Raw genomic sequence first — 18,636 nt, forward strand, 5'->3', positions numbered from 1 at the left:
CAGCACATAGAGGTGTGAGATCACAGGACATGGTGACATCAGATCCAGCCCTCACACAGGAAGCAGCCCAGGGCACTGAAGAGACATTTCCCAGCACAGCCCACCCTGAGGAAGACTATTTTCTTTCTCCCCACACTCCCTAAGCCCACCGGGGACCTGGGGAGATGGCCTAATGATGCTGGTAGATTCGGTAACTAAAGGAAGGACCAGGACACAGGCAACCACAGAGCCCAGAGCTGCTGGGCCCTTAAAGCCCCTGTGAAGGTGAGAAAGAGGCTCCCTCACACAGGCTGCTGCGTGTCTCACCCTCCCTGGGGACAGCCCCTCCCATCTTCCATCCTTGGATGAAAACTAAACAAACCTAAGAGCTCCCTGCTCCCCACAAAACAAAAGCGCACGGGACTCAGCACAGAAAGCCAGCAAAATTCCCCGCAGGGGTCTGACTGAACCAGCCCAAGCAGGGAGTGAGTTCCGAGGCTCAAGTTTCTCTTTGGATGGATTTAAAACTTAATAATGAATGAAACAGACCGCAGGCAGGGGAGAGACAAACAAAAGCTCAGATTTGGCTGGCTGACCTTGCTCTTTTTTTTTTTTTTTTGTAGAGACAGAGTCTCACTTTATGGCCCTCGGTAGAGTGCCATGGCCTCACACAGCTCACAGCAACCTCCAACTCCTGGGCTTAAGCGATTCTCTTGCCTCAGCCTCCCGAGCAGCTGGGACTACAGGCGCCCGCCACAATGCCCGGCTATTTTTTGGTTGCAGTTTGGCCGGGGCCGGGTTTGAACCCGCCACCCTCGGTATATGGGGCTGGCGCCTCACTGACTGAGCCACAGGCGCCACCCTGACCTTGCTCTTATAACCCTGAGGAAACAAGCCACTGCCCCTGGGTGCTGCAGAAGCCAGCAGCCCAGCGCAGCTCACACACATAACCCAGACGTGACCTTGGCCCCGGGCAGCATAGTCCTTCAGCCAGTGAAGGGGCAGGCACACCATGTTCCTGCACAGGGAGCACTGGCACATGTGTGCGCACACCCACACATGCACACACTCATGCACACAAACTTGACCACACATGCACGCACTCACACACACTCACACACAATCACAGACCTGTGGCTCCCATTAAAGGCTCTCCATATAAGCTGCCAGCCGGCCGGGCCCACGATTTAACAAGAGAGTAAGGCTGACCAGGGGGTCTTGAAGGGTCCCTCAGAGCTGGTACTGAGACTGATCCTAGGCCCCACCCAGGCCCCGCACTGTAGGAAGACCCACCTGACCTCAGGCAGCCCTGCTGACTAAGTTCAGCCTGGTTGGATGCTGCTCTCAAAGCTCGTGCTGCCGTCACCTCTAAAGCCCAGCACCCAGCTCAGCTCCAGACGCCTGTCGGAACACCCTCCAAGGCACCTCCAAGGCAAGGGCACCTCCTCCCCTGGGGGCCTTACCTTATGGGCCCTTCAGCCAGGGTGGATGCAGCCGCTGTCAGCTCCCCAGATGAGACTCGGCAGGAGGTGCCCAGTCCCCTACCTGCTAATTCCCAGCTCTTGCCAGCTGGGCTCGGCAGGGCACAGACAAAGGGACCCAAGGGAGGAGGTAGCTACAGCTGGGGGACCTGCTGGCTTCTGCCCCTGGCCAGCATGAACTGGCTTTTCACTATTTTGATGTCTTAGCTCACACTCACTTAATCTGCCCCTGTGCCCTGCCTGAGTGCCCAGAGCTCTCCTAAGCACTTTCTCACAACCACCAATGAGGCAGGAACCAGGCCCACCACCACCAGACAGACAAGGAAACTGAGACACAGCCTGGGTGACTAGGCTCAGGAAGTGACAGCACAGGCTACTGATACCGAGGCTTTCCATATTCAAGCCCCTTGACCATGACATGGGCCAGGACCATCTTCTGCAGGTCAAACAGTGAAATGAGACCACTCATGTGTGAGTAAGAAAGGGCGAGAGAGGCCCACACGTGAAGTTTCCAGGAGTTCAGGGCCTGGCCTCCTTTGAGCTGTCTCAGGAGGAGGGCTATGCCTACCCCTTCATGCCCAGGAGCCCACTGGATAACTGGGCAAGAGAAACCAGGAAGACCCCTGCCTGCAGGACAAGCCTGGCTGGACAGGCATCTCTGCCAGTGTCCACTTGCTCCCAAATGACTCACACAGCCTGAGTACCAGAGGACAAACACCTGCCCCCAAAGCCCTCCCACTCCTCCAATACACACATGCCCGCAGCATTCTTCCTAACCTTGCAGACTGTTTATGCGTCTGAAGAAAGGGAATCCTTGTGAGGAAAGGATGAGAAAAGTAATATGAAAAGGTGCTATTAGTCCACTGACAGGAACTGTCCAGAAAAGGCACATGTGTATAGAGCCACGCCAGTGGTTGTGTGAGGCTGGAGGTGGGAGCAGGGATTGGCTGCAAACAGGCAAGAGCAGTGATTCTCAACCTTCCTAATGTCACGACCCACAGGTTGAGAACCACTGGGCAAGAGGGACCTTCCCGAGAGAACAGAAAAGCGGCACACCTCAGAGAACTTACTGAAGAGCAGCTGAATGGCTCACTTAAAACCAGTGAATTTAGGGTATGCAAATTACACTTCAAAAGGCTGTTAAACAAAAGCACCATGTTCTCAATAATAATAATTAGTACTAATTAGTACCATAGTGCTAATAATATTAGCAGCTACATTTACTGAGCATGTCTCACGTGCCAGCTCTGTGCTAAGCATGTCTATGACCACAATGACTGTATCTGGTTGTCTCCAGTAACATCCCATTTCCGAGATGAAGAAGCTGAGGCTCTGGGAGGTGTCTGGCCAGACTGCCTCTCCGTGGAGTCCCTAAGCCCTACCTCAGCCATCCACCCACTGAGCTTTGAAAAGGAGAATCTTTACCTGCTTCGTGCCAGAGTGCCCAGGGTTCATTGGGAGCTGCCTGGTTGGTTTTTGCAAATCAGTTTAAAACTAAAGCAAAGCATACTACTCTGGGAGCAACTGCTGAGAATATCATCAAGGTTGAAATGAAAATAAGGGTCCTTACACTGAAAAGTCCCCATCAGGAGGAAGGGAAATGTTGACATATAAAGTTCCAAACTCAGGTTGCCCTATTTAAAGTCTTTTATTCAAAGACCTTTGGCCTTAGCTGCTTCTGTCTCACCCCTCCAAAAGTATTTTGCTTTGGGAGCACTTATCAAAGTACCCTAGAAGCAGGTGAGAGGGATGAGTTGGGCCAAAGCTCGAGATGTATTTCCAGGGATGTCAGCAAAGGGGAGGGTCCTTTTCCTCACAGCAGCAATACTTTCTCTATGCTGACTGCTAGACACCCCTCCTACAGAGCAATAGTGGTAAAGATAATCACAATATCCCCTGCAATCCAAATATTCCAGAACTCAGGAAGAAGATAGATTCAAGGAAAATCCCACTCAATCAGCTCCTTGTTAAGTAAACACTCGCATAGATTTTACTGTATGCCAGACATTCTTCTACAAGTTTACATGTATTAACACATTCAATCCCAAAGTGTGCTATTATTAAAATTTCCATTCACAGATGAGAAGACCAGGGCACAGAGAGGCCGAGTCACTGTGTGCCCCAGCCACACAGCTAGCAGGCAGTAGAGTCAGGACATAAACCCATGGAGCCCCGTTTGGTTGGTGTTTCCATCCGCCATGCTACATTGCCTCTCTCCTTTGGGAAGAGGATGCAAGAAAATTAAGAGGGAGATACACTGACTAATGCCAGACCAGACCCCGGCTCCCCCTCTCCACAAAATAAATGCAATCAAAGACATATAACAAACATAAATAGAAAAGTCACTTTCAAAATGGAGATTAAAGTCATTTAAAAATGACTAATCTTACCAAAAGGACTGGTAAGAAACGGGTTATATGAGGCTTTTGCTGTCTGCTATAGGAAAAGAATCAAAATAAGCATAAAAGAGGGAAGAAGTTTTGATAAAAATTCAATTAAGTAGGAAAAAGAGTGCATTAATTTGGCTTCAGAATACATCACCAGCAGAAAGAGCCAGGTGGATCCCAAGCTCACATGGTCACACTTGGTGACTGCCACAGAGCAGGACGTGGAGCCGCGGGCTGACAATGCCATCACAATGCCATCCAGTCTAAGGCAGCCTCGCACACACTTGATCCTGGCACAGGAGCACGCCGCGGCCACCCAGCATGGCTCCTCCTACCACAGAGAATCAGTCGGAGCTGCCAGAGGTGTTCAGGCCAAGGAGGGAGACTGGCTAGCCCAGCCCCACGGGCAAGCCAAAGGGAGGCCCTCCTGCACCTGGGCCCCAGATGGAGGCAGTGAAGGCTATGTGTGTCATGGAAGCTGCACAAGAGGAATAAATGGCCCTGAAAGGAAGCCCAGGAAGGTTCCCTGCTCCAGACAAGAGGGTGAAGACACCTGATGCCCAAGAGTTCTAGGCTACTTGAACACTCCTGGGATGGGCAGTTCCATCTGTATGAATAAAGATGACCCTCAGCCTCCAGCAGGGAAAAGAGCGGAGCTGTCCCAGAGGTGAAGTTTCTACCCAAGTCCAAAAATGCCTCCCGTGCCTAGGACTGCGGCTGAATGCTGCAGGGTCACCTGGGGGCACCTCACCCAGGCCCTGCCCCATAGGCACTCTGGAACCCACAAAGGACAGGCCAACTACAGTGAGTGTGCCCCTCGGAGATGTGCTGGGGCACAGGACAGAGGCCATCAGGAGACCTGGCCTCTGCTGGCACATAGGAAGCTGGAATTTGTGCTCTCCAAAGTCCCTTCTAGATGAATAGATATTTTGTACACTCCAACCATCCAGACTGTCCACATGATAGTCACAAAAAGGCCCAAAAATTCTTCACAAAGCCCCAAGGGGTCTCCTTGCCACTCACAAAGGTAAAACTTTCCAAGGAAACAGTTCCCCAATGGACAAAGCTTTGTAATGTGCTGAGCAGAGCTCTTCCTCTGCTCGACTCCAGAGCTCCAGGAACAATCTCTCAAGATACAGACTGAGAAGCTAAGGCCCAGAGAAAGAAGGGGACTTATAGGGTCAACTAACTGGCAGTGGTTGCTTAGAATGCAGTATTCAGAAGGATTCTGAGGCCACATCTGGGCTCAGAAGAAATGTGTGCTGAAGTTGATTGGGGATGTCTGCCATGAGCAGAGGCATGTGGGAAAGGAATGGTCAAGGAACAAACTGGAGGAAGGGGTCTCCTGGCTCCCAATCCTAAATGCCTTTAACCTTCAGATTTCCTTCTCCAAGTTGGGAGCTGTCTATTCTCTCTGAAAAATGCAGCTTTGGGGCAGGGCTGCCAAAATCCTGCCCCCAAATCACACAGAGACGACAGGCCTTGCCAGATAACATGGAGCTGCATCTGGAGAAGAGTCTGCAGCCAGAGAGGTGAGCTCCAACCCCAAGGTGGCATCCCAGGAGGAAAGACCAACTTCCCCAGGGCCAGGGGGACAAGAGTAGTGAGCCATGAACATGTTTCAGGCCCCACCATAGGCTGTGCTTCCCATGGAGAAAGCCAGAACCTAAACAGGTGGCTTTCCAGGCATGAAGCGATGCAAGATTCGGTTCAGGGCAATACCTGGGCGCATTCCTGTGCTCTTCTTGGAAACTTCAAATCTGTGCCCATTTTGTCACCCTGCACCCCCGGCAGCCTGCAGCAGCCAAGGGTACACAAATCTGGAAGTGGGGAGCCCTGGTCCTCAGAGGCAGCTCTGTTGCCAAGGGGCCTTAGGGAAGTCACTTTTGCTGCTTGTATGACACAGGTGGACTGGGCAGCCTCTGAGGCTCTTTCCTGAAGCTCCTTCCAGCTAACTGTGATGCAAGCTCCCCTCAGAGCAAAGCCCCAGGTCCAAGTGGGGTCTGGAACCCCCTCTGTTGAGGCCAGAACTCTGAGGCTGAGTAGGGCACTCTCACTGGCTCAGTGCCCACCAAGGACTCAGGCCTCAGAGGCAGGTCCAGGCTTAAATAAGGTGCAGAAGGGCCAGCACACACCAGGTGCCAGAGCCAGCCATCTACTCCAAAATAATCACATCTCCACATATAAAACTAATATCCCAATGTGTCTTGGAGAAGCTCGGTTAGAGTTGAGGCGACCTGGGGTCCGATATCCCTCTGAAAGCAGTGTGTCAGAATCTTTGGTGATATTTGGGAAATTTTCTTTTATAGTATTCTCTAGTATGGCTTCCATTCCTCTGGGGCATTCTTCTTCCCCTTCTGGAATTCCTGTAACTCATATGTTGGAACGCTTCATAAAGTCCCATAATTCTGACAGTGAACGTTCTGCTTTCTCTCTCTTCTTTTCTGCCTCTTTTACTATCTGAGTTATCTCAAGAACTTTGTCTTCTACCTCTGAAATTCTTTCTTCTGCATGGTCTAACCTGTTTCTGATACTTTACATTGCATCTTTAAGTTCCCTAATTGACTGTTTCAGTTCCTTCAGCTCTGCTATATCCTTTTTATATTCTTCATATCGTTCATCTCTTATTTGATTCTGTTTTTGGATTTCCTTTTGGTTATTTTCCACTTTATTAGCAGTTTCCTTCATTGTTTCCATCATTTCTTTCATTGTTTTCAACATTTGTATTCTAAATTCCCTTTCTGTCATTCCTAACATTTCTTTATAGGTGGAATCATCTGCAATAGCTACCTCATGGTCCCTTGGCAGGGTTGTTCTGGACTGGTTCTTCATGTTGCCTGGAGTTTTCTGCTGATTCTTCCTCATGAGTGATATTTGCATATTTTCAATCAGACAAAAGCTTGATAACTAGGATCTATAGAGAACTCAAATTAATCCACATGAAAAAAGCCAACAATCCCATATATCAATGGGCAAGAGACATGAATAGAACTTTCTCTAAAGACGACAGACGAATGGCTAACAAACACATGAAAAAATTTCATCATCTCTATATATTAGAGAAATGCAAATCAAAACAACCCTGAGATATCATCTAACCCCAGTGAGAATGGCCCACATCACAAAATCTCAAAACTGCAGATGCTGGCGTGGATGTGGAGAGAAGGGAACACTTTTACACTGCTGGTGGGACTGCAAACTAGTACAACCTTTCTGGAAGGAAGTATGGAGAAACCTCAAAGCACTCAAGCTAGACCTCCCATTTGATCCTGCAATCCCATTACTGGGCATCTACCCAGAAGGAAAAAAATCCTTTTATCATAAGGACACTTGTACTAGACTGTTTATTGCAGCTCAATTTACAATCGCCAAAATGTGGAAACAGCCTAAATGCCCACCAACCCAGGAATGGATTAACAAGCTGTGGTATATGTATACCATGGAATACTATTCAGCCATTAAAAAAAATGGAGACTTTACATCCTTCGTATTAACCTGGATGGAAGTGGAAGACATTATTCTTAGTAAAGCATCACAAGAATGGAGAAGCATGAATCCTATGTACTCAATTTTGATATGAGGACTATTAATGACAATTAAGGTTATGGGGGGGGAGGAAAAGCAGAAAGAGGGACAGAGGGTGGGGGTGGGGCCTTGGTGTGTGTCACACTTTATGGGGGCAAGACATGATTGCAAGAGGGACTTCACCTAACAATTGCAATCAGTGTAACCTGGCTTATTGTACCCTCAATGAATCCCCAACAATAAAAAAAAAAAAAAAAAACTAATATCCGTGGGGTGCAGTGGCATGCGAGGGTGCACAGATCATCTATTGCTCATCTTATTTCACTGATGCTTCAAGAAACTGAGGTGACACGGCACGTTACAGGCAGATCTAGATCTAAATGTGTAATAATTACAGTTGTTCCTGTTTGTGGCACATTTTCTACATGCCAGATCCTTTGTCAGCATTTTATCAATCAATTCTCACAACATCCCTATGAGGTAGGGATTATATTAATGCCTCCTTTATACAACTGTGAAAACTGAGGCTCCAAGAAGTAAGTTTCCGGTATACCTAGACAGCAAGTGGCAGAGGACTCCCACTCACTTGCCGACCATCAGACTGCACTGCTTCACCAGGACCTCTCCCAAAGCACCTGCTCCCTTTCCTGAGGTCTAGCAGGTATAAGCACAGTGCCAGGCCCTGTGGATTGAGCCAGGTGGAGGTCTCAAGCTTTACAGCCCTACCTGCTGCTAAGGCAAAGTCATGTCCTAAAGTGAGCAAAGTCAGTAGAAGGTGACCAGGCCAGGCTGAGTCTGACGCCAAGCACCAGCAAATGCAGCTTGCCTCTCTCCTCATTTCCTGTTGAACTGGTTGCTTCAATAGCCCAGTAATTTTCAACCACTGTGCCAGAGCACACTGGCGTACCCTGAGACAATGTTAGGTGTGGCAGAAAATTTTAAAAAGTCATTAATTAAATTATTTTCAAAAGAAGTTCAAAGCACAGTTAACTACGTTCTTTTTTATATTCTTTTTTTTTTTTGATCAAAATAATGTAAATGGGCCACAGAAGTTTAACTATTGGTTCAAGTGTGCCATGAGATAAAAACAAAAAAGGTTGAAAAACTCTATGATAGGCTCTGCAGAACCAGACAGACAGAATAATGATCACCCCAAATATGCCCAAGTCTTTACCCCCAGAACCTACGAACATAGTACATGGTAAAGTGGAATTAAGGTTGCTAATCAGTTGAACTTAAAATAAAGAGATGATCCTGGATCATCTGGATGAGCCCACGGTAATCACAAGGGTCCCTAAGTGTGGATGGGGGAGGCAGAAGAGGAGGACACAGTGATGTGATGTGAGACAGACCCAGCCAGCACCTTCAGACTTTGAAGCTGAAAAGGGGTGTAAGCCAAGAGATGTGGACAGCCTAAAAAAACCAGAAGGGCAAGGATGGATTCTCCCCTAGAGCCTCCAGAACAGAATCCAGCCTCACTAAGACCTGGATTTTAACCCAGTGATGTGTGACCCATGGAACTCTAAGGTAATTGTTTCTTCCTTGTTTGAAGCCACTATTTGTATGACAATTGGTTATAATAGCAATAGAAAACTAACCCAAATTTTGGTACCAGGTGTGAGTGTAATGGGAATAAATATCTGAAATTATGGAAGTGGTTCTGGAATTGGGCAGTGAGCAGAGGCTGGAAGAATTTTGAAGAGTATGATTTCTTTACAAGCCTAGATAACTCTGAGCAGATAAATAGAAATATGTATGTTCGTGACTCTTTTAATGAAGACTCAGAAGCAAGTAAGGAGCACACTAGAGAAAAACCAAACCACCTCAGAAAACATCTAAATCATCCTGAACAGAAATTAAGACAAATAATGGCATTAAAGGTACTGGTGGTGAGGGCTTGTCAGGAAATTAAGAATATGTTATTGGAAACTGAATGAAAGGGAACCCTTAATATTTGGTAGCAGAAAGCTTTGTAAAATTGTGTCTCCCATTTATGTAAATAGCATAAACCACACAAATGGATAAACCTGGATATTTAGCAGAGATTTCTAAGAAAAATGTTGAAGGTGTGACCTGGTTTTTTCTTACTGCTAACAGAAAGAAAAACGATAGATTAAGAAAAGAACTGTTGGATGGCGCCTGTAGCTCAAGCAGCTAAGGCACCAGCCACATACACCAGAGCTGGCAGGTTCAAATACAGCCCAGGCCTGCCAAACAACAATGACAGCTACAACCAAAAAATAGCCAGGCGTTATGGCGGGCGCCGGTAGTCCTAGCTACTCTGGAGGCTGAGGCGAGAAAATAGCTTAAGCCCAGGAGTTGGAAGTTGCTATGAGCTGTGACGCCAAAGCACGCTACCAAGGGCAATAGCTTGAAGCTCTGTCTCAAAAAAAAAAAAGAAAGAAAGAAAGAAAAGGAAAGAACTGTTGATAATAATAACAGCCAAAAAAACTAGAAATTAAGTACTTTTAAAATTCTCTAATGAAAAAACACTATAATTAGGAGATGTATTTTCTTTTTTTTTTTTTTTTTTTTTTGGCCGGGGCTAGATTTGAACCCACCACCTCTGGTATATGGGACTGGCACCCTACTCCTTTGAGCCACAGGCGCCGCCCAGGAGATGTACTTTCAAGAAAGCATACTCAAAAGCTGAGGGTAGGACTGTAGATGTCACTAATATGTCACAAAAGCCACTTTGAATAGATTGAGGTTGGGACTCACAGATCTAGATCAAACCAGAGCGACTCTAGGAAATTTGGAAGCATTGCTCTGGAGCCATCTCAGCAGAAGCCAAGAGTAGACAGAAATTATCTAGAAAATATCTATGGAAGAGCCTCTTGGCTAATGGAGCAAATACCTATGACATACACAGGAGACTCACAAAGTTCTTTAAAAATTTATACCATCAGAAATGCTGCCAGCTTGAACCAAAAAGGACAGAGAGAGTATAAGATGAAAAAAGTCTGTTGGACCCCTCAAATTCTATAAGCAGTAAGTGGGCTAATAAAACTACCAGATGCAAATATGTGCTACCTTGGTTGGGGGGAGAATGACTCAGAGGGTGGAACTTTAAGCCCTAAGGGTGGAGCTGTGAGCCATAGTGAATGAGATCACTACTGGACTAGGTTCAGATTCTGGCACTGTGTGACTAAGGCAAGTATATCCTCTCTTTGTGCTTTCATTTCTCCAATTCTTGAGAGAGAGAATGAAATCAATAGGTCTCTAAGAGCCTTGGTAGCTCTAAGAATCTGTGATCCATTGATGATGTCTGCCCTGAGTACAGCATGAGAAGTATCAGATGGTAGGTATCCAGCTCTCTCCTATCTAGTTTGGGAGTTTTATTATTCAGCATATATTTGAGCCTGCTGGTGGGTCCTCGGAAGGGTGCAGAAGGTACCTAGCAGTTTCAGGTTTCTGTACTCTTATCTGCTCAATCTTTCTGTCAATTAATTGCTCTCTAAAGTCTAAAGTCAGTCTAGCAACCCTTTGCTGCTTTGAAGTAGTCAGAAAGAGGGAGAGAGACAGACCCCTTTAACGGCAGTTTTCAATAATGCATCTAGATATTTCATTTTCCTAAAGGGAAAGAATGGTATAAAGAATGAAAGCCCAAACCCTGGGACAGGAAAGGGATAAGGTGGTTGGTTGGAAGTTCCTTCCTTAGGGGTAGACCAAGGAGCCCCAGGAGGCTCCCAGAAGCTGACATGGCTCACCTGGAATCTTGGATTAGAATTACACTATTAGTAAGAATCATAGCAGCTCCTATTCACCCATTCTGGAGGGAGCTGAAAGTTCCCCATGGATATGATCTCGATAGCCCCAATGGGAGGAAAAGCAGGGATCATTCTTCCAGTTTGGGGAGAAAATTTCAGCAGGATGAGAGACACAAGCATCACCGGGCATCTCAAGGACAGAAACTGCCACACAGAGGTCAATGGCCCAAAGCTGAGAAGAGAAAGAAAACACACCAGCCTTAAAGGAGTGCCCCCAGTGGGGGAGAAGTGGGGTCCCAGCTTCTGCTCCACCTCAAAAGTACACTTGGCACACAGCTTCCGAGAGCCTTCAGAGCCCTCAACAGACTAAGACAGGGCCAGACATGCCCTTCCCCAGCCAGCTCTGGGGGCTGCTGAAAAGCCCTGTGACAGCAAACAGCTGCCACCAAGGCCCTTAACAAAACTTCCAGGGATCCAAATGTCAGCATAAGCTTAAAAAGACTTGGCCAACTGCAGAGAGATGTCAGCCACTGAGGGACAGGGAAGCCCTGGGTGAGGACGTGCCTGGGCTTGCCCAGGACGCAAGCCGAGCTGCCACTCTTGTACTGTGTGACCACGACCAAGTTACTGGACCTCTCTGAGTCACCATCTCCTTGCCCATGGAATGGGGATAATAACAGTGACTACCCTAGAATGTGGTTAATGTTTATATGCCACTGTTTGGTAAATGTTCACTAGAAAAAATGAGGGGGTTCTAGTATAACTTACACTGTCATTAAACATAATGTCTTCTATGTGGCATTTAAGGTGCTACACAGCACTTTACACCCACTGTCCCATCTGACATTTGCAGCAACTCTGCATGGTGGTGGTAGCGATGGCGATGGTGGCAGCAGTGGTGGCAGAGGTTTTGTTGTTGTTATTATCCTGTATTACAAGGAAGCAGGTTGCCACACACTCAGGTGTCCCATTGGGGTACCCTTTTAAATTCCAAGTAGCTGTGTTTACATAGTAAGTTGCCCTATGGATGGAGAAACTGAACAGAGAGGTTAGGTCACATCCTGACATCACAAAGCAAAACAGAAAAGGCTGGGATCCAACTCCCAGCCCAGGGCTCTTAACCAGCTAGACAGGGAGAAGTAACAACCAGAGTAATGGGTCACAGGTCACCATGGCTGTCCTCTCTCTGAACAGTCTGAGGGCAGCACAGTTATCGGTGATTGTGTAAAAATGCCAATATTTATAAATCAGGAACTCCTAGCATGTTTTAAAAATCCATGGCCAGGCATGGTTAACTCATAGGTATAATTCTAGTACCCTGAGAGGCCAAGGAGTGAGGATTGCTCAAAGCCATAAGTTCAAGTCCAGCCTGGGTAACATAAGATGAGCCCATCTGAACAAAAAAATTTTTTAAAAATAGCCAGGGACAGCGGTTCCCACCTGTAGTGCCAGCTGCTTAGAAGGCTGAGGCAGGAGGATAGCTTGAGGCTAGAAGTTGGAGGTATTAGTGAACTATGGTTGTGCCACTGCTCTCTGCAGCTGGCACAGTGACGGTGGGGCTCAGCCATGGCTCCTCCTCTGGGCCAGTGACGCCCACTCTCCTGCACTGCCAAACCCCAAGGCTCCCTCCCCCATTATGCAGTGTGAGGGCCCTGACGACTGTGTTTGCTGAGCTTCCATGCCCATCTTCACCACTTGCTATCTGTATGACCTCAGGAAAGTTAATTACCCTCCCTGTTTCCCATAGGGAGGAATGGAGAGACCTGCCTCAGTTTCCATATCTGTAACATGGAGATAATAACAGTCCCAAGTATAGAGTTAAAAATCAGTGCCTGCCTTAAGGTGTTATATATGTTCTGTGATGAATAAAATAGTCACTGGCTACTGGCTCCCAGCTCACCATAATGTCACAGGGCAGAAGGTGACAGGAGAGGCTGCAATGGCTTGAACAGACATGACACAGTCAGGACCTGATTGATAACCAAGTAGGTCTCAGCAGGAATCACAGTCATCACCCCCACAGAAGACAGATCTGCAGAAAGGCCCAGAGAGCCCCTGGCAGGTAAAATCCAAGGACATCAGACTTGCAAGGAGCCTTCAAGACCACCTCATTATTCAGATAGAGCCCAACGCTCTCAGATGCGGATGGAGAAACTAAGACACCAAACGCTATGCTGTGGCTTGGACTTGGGCATCCCAGATGATGGTGGAGGGGGCGGGGATGGGGCTCAAACTCCAGAACACCCCTGCGCCAGCACCCACAGGGGCTGTCATCTCCAAGGGCTGCTGGACACGCAGAACAAGAAGGTATGTCCGCTTTTCCCATTGAAGTCTCTGACCTCACAGAACACACAGCCTGCCAGGCTGCTCCATCCCTTAGACAAATTTACTTAGCACTGATATTGAAAATGCAATTGAGCTTGAGTTTTATTGCAGAAATTAAACAGACTAGGAAAGAAAAAAAAGCCAGCATTCATCAACTCACCCGAGAGTTGGCTGTGATCAAACTTGCTAAAGAGGAGCATGATCAAGTCCTGCCGGTGGGGAAGGGCTCCCCCGAACTGTCCCCTACGAGGGCCCCCCCAAGGGCACTTAGAGCTCCAGGGCTCTGTTAGGTTCCTCTGCCAAGTTCCAGCCTGGCCCCCACCCCATGCCCTAACATCACCCTGCCCACCTCTGCACTAGGAGCTGGCACCCTATAAAGTCATCTCCGTGAGTTCCATGAAACAACACTGCCAAGAGCCGGCGCAAAGGGCGCTCCGCTCAACCCCAGAGAAAGCAAAATGCTTTCGGGGTTGAATCACTGTTTTTCTGTACTCCCTTTGGAGATCAGCAGAGCCCACATTCGGCCGCGTTCGTGGACCTGGGACTGGAAACAGCTGTGCTCTAATTACATGTAAAGTGTACCAAAACATGCCTTTTATCACAGACTGGAAATCTGTTAGCATCTGTCTCTCCTTTGTTTCTTCCACAAGATACAAGCTTGTTTCTACATTTTTCTCACCTGTAGCGGTGATTAAAATTCATTATAAATGAAAGGAGTGAACAGAGAAACAAGTTCCTCTGTGTACCGTTCTAAACTCAAATTAGAAACAGCTGTTTGCTAATTCATGCAGCGATGTTTTGTCGTGCTTTGTGAATCAATAATAACTCACTCTATTGCTGCAGAAATTTTTGGATAATCCATATATTTAACACGGCGTTGGATTCTCCAGGCAGTGTGCGGTGGCGGAACCTCAGGCACGTGGGAGGGGCGTTGGGCTCAGCCCTCAGGAGACACCCCGGGCTGCCCTGACACAGAACCCTAAACTCAGAGCTGCCCAGAGCCCCTCCTCCAGCCCGGGTACTGGGAGGACCAGAAGGAAACCCTGACATGGGCTCCTTATCTCCTTCCCTCCCCCAGAACCACCACCACCACCAAAAAAAAAAAAACTCTGATTAAACGCAAACCACACACATCCTCTAGCTGCCGGAGGGAACAGCAAAATTAAAAGTCTAATTGGCACCCGGAACAATTTAAAACTATTAAGTATAGGTGAAGCTTTTCTCTAAGAAAATAATCCTTTGATTGGGATTAGGCATGTTTGGATATCATTTTTTCTGCCCATATGTTTTAGCCACAGAAGTTAGAATTACAGTCTCTGGACGTCCTCAGAAGACTCCAAGAAATGGTCAGGCATCCCCTTTGTCACCTGCAGGGAAAAAGGCATGTGGCATGCCTCAGCTGTCCCCTGAGGCCTTGGAAAGGAATATGCGTTCTTTCTCCTTTGTAGGGAGGGATGTGAGCAACACCATAGGAAGCCTGCACCGCATGGTGGCATGCCAAACCTGCTCTGCCCTGCTGAACTCCTATGTCCTCACAGACATGCCTTCAGGAAGTCTCCCTGGGCTGCCTCTGTCACCACTAGTACTCTTCCCTGACCTCTGAGCACTGTCTCTTAATATTTGAGTGCTTGGGATGTCCCTGGGTGCTCTGAACCCTTTTGGGATTAGAACATGGTCACACTGAGCTACTTTTGTTCGGGGATTTTTTTTTTTTTTTTGAGACAAAGTCTCTCTGTCACCCTGGGTAGAGTGCCGTGGCATCATCATAGCTCACAGCAACCTCACACTCCTGGGCTCAAGAAATCCTCCTGCCTCAGCCTCCAGAGTAGCTAGGAATACAGGCAACCACCACAATGCCCAGCTAGTTTTTTCTATTTTTAGTAGAGACAGGGTCTTGCTCTTCCTCAGGCTGGTCTCAAACTCCTGAGCTCAAGCAATCCAACCACCTCAGCTTCCCAGAGTGGTAGGATTGCAGGTCTGAGCCACCATACTCAGCTAGCTACTTTTTGTTTTGTATTGTTTTTGAGACAGGGGAGAGAGAGTCTTGCTCTGTCACCCAGACTGGAGTGCAATGGCGCAATCACAGCTCACTATAACCTCAAACTCCTGGGCTCAAACAATCCTTCCACTTCAGTTTCCCCAAGTAAATTGGTACTATAGGCCCGTACCATCATGCCCAGCTAATTTTTAAACTTTTCTGTAGAGATAGAGTCTCGCTACATTGCCCAGGCTGGTTTTGAGCTCCTGGTCTGAAGCGGTTTTCCTGACTCAGCCTCCCAAAGTGCTGAGATTATAGACATGAGCCATGGCGCCCACCTGGAGCTACTTCTTGAGCTTCAGCCTAGCATCATGTGCAGAGGCCCTCTGTGGCCAGGAACGGTGGCAAGCTCTTCATGAGCGCCACCTTGCTAAATCCTCACTTGCATCCTGTGAGGTAACTACCGTCATCATCTCTCCCCATTTCATACAGCACACATTTGAGACGCAGAGGGGGCAAGAGTTCCAAGGAAGTTAAGTGAAAGGAGCCTGGATGGCCTATATTTTTGGAAAGCCGTCGAGACTTTGTCCACTGTCCACTGTCATCACAGAGGTACGCTAAGCCTGCCTCACCCGGCCTGAACTCTTAAGCCTTTGTCCAGGCTGTGGTGCCCACCCCAGGATGCCCCACCACCTGGTCACCACTCACCTACATCCAGCCTATCACTCAGGGCCCAGCTCAGCCCCACCACCCCATATGCCTCAGAGTCAGGGCCTCCCTGCCTCCTTTCCCGGCGCTCACCTGGACGGGGGTAGCATATAGTGCTCACGCTCATCTAGAGGGGCTCTCCCTTGGCAAAGGACAAGGGGCACCAGAAAGCACCAATATTGGCAGGATCGGGAACCAGTGCGCAAAGAAGGCACCATCGCGGTGCTCTGAAGGAATAGGCCCTCCACTGACCTGTGTTCTCCAAAACATAGATGGCTTTCATCATCAGAATCCAGTATGACTTCAGGGGGCAGCCAAGATGGTTCCAAACAACACTGATGCACAAACGAGACAGGAAATGCCCCTTCACCACCTTAGGGTTCAGCAAGGGCAGAGGCTCCAGGTGACGCTGTCTGTAACTTCTCTCCAGTGTTCCCCACTAAAGAGAAGAGCAGGCCCTTCACCCGGCACTTCCAGCAGGCAATAGCTCCCGGCAGAAATAACATGAGCATGAGTTTTTCCTTGGTTTTGTTTTTCATTTACTTTTAAGGTTGCTGTCAACTTACAATAAATGGTACTGGTTTCCCATCTGCAGAGTTCATTTAACCATGGAGAGAACCAACTTAGAGAAAATACTAGGTGAACCACAGTACTGGGACTCAGATGAAGCAATCGTGGCAGAGGTTCACAGAAGACCCAAGACTGGGGGCCCTGATCCCAGAAGGGAGGAGAAGGTCTTCAGGGCAAGGAGTGGTGGAAGCAAAGTTGGAAAGAGTAGACCCTTCTGAAGCAAGAAGCAAGTAACCGCATGACTGAAGCTAGGTGCCCCATGGGAGCCCATAGTCGTGGCCTTCACACCAGAAGCAGAGAACTCCACTTGACAGTCCCCAGGGGTCCCAGTTGGGTCCAAACAACCAGCCAGCTCAGGAGTGGGCACCAGCAGGACCCAGACTCCTTTCTAGACCTCCCATAAATCCAGTTCTGATCGAGGACTGACTCAGAAATAAGCAATCACTAGCCTCTCAGCAGAACCCATTTCAAGAAAGCCTGTCATCAGTGGCCCCAAAGACACAGAGATGTGAACAGCTGAGAGGAGGAGAGACGCCTGCATGACTAGCACGGGGTCCCCTCCCACGTGTGCCTCAGTGCTCCCGTCACAGAGGGATCAACACTTCCCATGAAAACCCCGACTCACCACCCCTCACTCAGAGAGTCCAACCCCACCAGCTTTTCCACCACCTCTGGAATAAACCGACATGGCCTCTGTTTGTGGTAAGCAGCCACAGCACTCCCAAAGACACATCTTTGACCTCAGAGTGATGATGACGATGAAGGGTCTGTTCCCACAGGAGGGAGTGTGAGCACTGTAAAGCCCAGGAACAGTAGACTCGAGTCTCCACCTCACGCTCACACCAGGGCTTCATCGCTGAACCCACACTCTTACGTTATTTTTCTTCCCCAAACTCACTGGGCCTCTCCCCGACCAGGGCATACGTGACTGCAGCCCTGAATGAGAAGGGGTGGACAGTGTAACTCCAGCAGCACATCTGCTCACCAGCCCGGGACAAGCCTCCAACTCTCAAAATGTCTCGCATTTCCCTCCCTTCTGGCACCTCCATCCCCGCTTAACTGGGAACCAAGGCACAGGTCTTCTGGCTTCACACCCTCCATTCTATCGACACCGAAAACCCTCAATCAGACGAAGTAAATCAGGTTAGGTGTGGGCAATTAAATGCCCACCCCCCATTCTCTCTCCCTTAATGCCCATAGCTAGGGGCTGTCCAAGGTTCTGCAGGGTATGAACAGCCCAGGCTGTGCCCCAGTTATGGCACAATCTTTCCCCACTCAAGAGGCATTCCACCCCTATCCCTGTGACAGCCCCTAGACCACACCCCGGGGAGCTGGGTCCCCAGAGCCCAGGGGGAGGGAATTGATGTTATGGTGAAGTAGCCTCCACTCCTCCAGGAAGCAGACGTAGAGAAGGTATGGACCCAGCAGCCGAGTCTGGGGGACACCTGTCCTAACAGCCCACACCAGTCCCTCCCCTGGCAGCTTCCTACCCTCAAGCCTTTATCCAGTCTCCAAAGACCACCACCAACTCTCTGAGCTCATAGCAGGTGCCAGAAGGTCATGAGCAGGGCACCTGGGAGGAGCCTGAGGCAGGCTCAGGAGAATCCCTGCAGGTTCCATGCTCCCTGAGAGAAATTCAGAGCTGCTCAACACAGGAGCTGCCTCCCTCCTGCCCCCTGGTCTGGGTGGCCCCAGAACACAGCACGGCCCGCAGAACCAGCCAGGCCACCCCTCCTAGGGCTGGCCCAGCACCGAGATTCCAGGGCTGGTTTCAGTCTGAAGCAGCTACATGGCCCTGGGAAAAACCCTGGCCCCTGGGCTCTCCTGGAGGTGTCTATAAAACACAGCTGGCCTGTGTGACTTCCTTTCAGAGATGTAGACAAAGGATGTGTTCAACATGAATAAAGAACAAGAAGGCGAGTGAACAACCTAATTCAGGTTATAATCTTCAAAAAACCCAATACCAAGGAAAC

General features: G+C 48.6%; 1 protein-coding gene across 10 annotated transcripts in view; it reads right to left on the minus strand.

The window, feature by feature from the left end:
- Window positions 1-18,636, minus strand: part of ZNF423 (zinc finger protein 423) — a 318,249-nt gene that overhangs the window by 135,023 nt on the left and 164,590 nt on the right. The window lies entirely within an intron of this gene.

The sequence above is a fragment of the Nycticebus coucang genome, chromosome 2, assembly GCF_027406575.1.
Source record: "Nycticebus coucang isolate mNycCou1 chromosome 2, mNycCou1.pri, whole genome shotgun sequence".
In the NCBI taxonomy this organism is placed as follows: Eukaryota; Metazoa; Chordata; class Mammalia; order Primates; family Lorisidae; genus Nycticebus; species Nycticebus coucang.